We start from the raw sequence: 2,053 nt of genomic DNA on the forward strand, positions 1-2,053 counted from the left end.
CGAATGGTTATTTTTATCATGTAAAGTTTATTGTCTATTTCCTTTTATTAAATTGAATAAGATTTCTTTTTAACAAATTTTTGTCAGATTTTCAAATTAGGTGAATGTTATCATCATCATTATTCTTATTATCCCTGTCTTCGATACAACCGATTACCTTTTTTACAGTCCTATCTCTCCCGCCAGCCGTTCGATAAAATGTTAATAGAAATTTTTTATTTATGCATACTTGAATGAATTTGAAACATCACAATTGGAGAAACCATCAGAAAGTTGACTTTCAGCAAAATTAATGAAAAATTAGAAATGTTCAACAATCATCATAAAAGTCAAATCAATCAATATAGTAATTACCATTTCACCTCGGCTTAATGGCATTAAAACCAACAATTTACGCTATGATTGAATTGATTTGAAACATGATATTCAAAGATATCCCCGGAATTCAGATTTTCAAAAAATACAAAATTTTTGCATATTTGGTAATAAATCAAAATAACAATTATTGCTATCACATTCATCTTCAAACTCGATCAAAATGAGATCCAAACAAATTTTTCAAGCCATCATTCGATCAATTCAGGACATTTTTTTCAGTTATCGTGGGACAACCGATTTTGGAAAAAATTCGAAAATTCAAAAAACTAATCGATGAATTGAATTTTAATTAATGGCGATTGATAGAGCTCAATAATACCTCCATTTAAAAAAAAAATCCAATTCCACCCATTCATTAGTGAACAATGGAAGAAAAACATTACCACACACATCCCTGCATACACACATACGGATCTTTTGAATCATAATGGGTCGATATAACACAAAAAATCCAAAACTTAAATTTGAACGATTACAATGCTTCCATACAGAAGCAATAAATCAATCAATCAATCACTCAATTAATCAATCAATCAGTCAATCATCAAGAGCTATCGTAATCATTTTTTAACTTCGACTTAATGGCATTGAAACAAACATTTTAAGCTATGATTGAATTCATTTGAAGTATGATATTCAAAGATATCCCGAGAACTCCGATTTTCAAAAAATGCAAAATTTCTGCATATTTTGAAATAAATTAAAATAATGATTATTGCTATCAACTTTATCATCTAAACAAATTTTTCAAGTCGTCATTCAATCAATTCAGAACTTTTTTTTTTAAGTTATCGTGGGACAACCGATTTTCCGAAAAATTTCAAAAGTAAAAAAAAAATAAATGATGAAATAAATTCCATCCATTCATTACACATTATATACACATATACACACATGTACGGACGAGGTCTAAAACTGCATTTTCGAGCTATTTGGGTCATAATGGGTCGATATAACACAAAAAATCCACAACTTAAATTTGAACGGTTACAAAGCTTCCACTCGGACGCAAAAAACTGACTGGAACAATAACTGAAAAATTTTCCATCAATGAAATTGGATAAATTTTCCAACGTTAAAAACATGTTTCACTTTTTGCTCTGCTGCTGTCTTCCTGGTGGAACCGGTCTTCTCAAGAGTCATTCATCCATTTGCATACCCGTGACATGCAAAATAATAAAAGTCACAAAACGATTCATAAATAATCTTTATTGAGACTGCTTTATTCCTCTATAGATCATTCAAATTCGCTTTTTTGCACCAGCAGCTACACTATTTTTTCAGCAGTAACACTATCGGAAGGTTTTTCGGATGTGGTTCCGTTTCGTGTTTTGCCCAAGAGAAGCGGCGTTTTTGGGGGGAGAAAAAATATCTGCGTGCGTCGAACGATGGAAACAAATATCTGGATAGCATCTTCGGGAGAATGCACTAATTGGGAGAAGAATATGGATCGACCAATGTTGGAATGAATAGCAGTCGGTCATGAATTGTGGGAAATTTCCATGGGATCTCATTCAGTTGATGAACATAACTATATACGTGGGACATTCTATCAATTTTTTCGTGAAATAGAATGAACAAATAGTCAGCAGAAAATAAGAATTGATTTTTATTTTTCTATCCAATTTATTTGTTCTTGTTGTAAATGTTTTTTTATGTATTTTTCAATAAGAGA

The sequence above is a fragment of the Diachasma alloeum genome, unplaced genomic scaffold (assembly GCF_001412515.2).
Source record: "Diachasma alloeum isolate Michigan unplaced genomic scaffold, Dall2.0 Dall_scaffold_00371, whole genome shotgun sequence".
NCBI lineage: Eukaryota > Metazoa > Arthropoda > Insecta > Hymenoptera > Braconidae > Diachasma > Diachasma alloeum.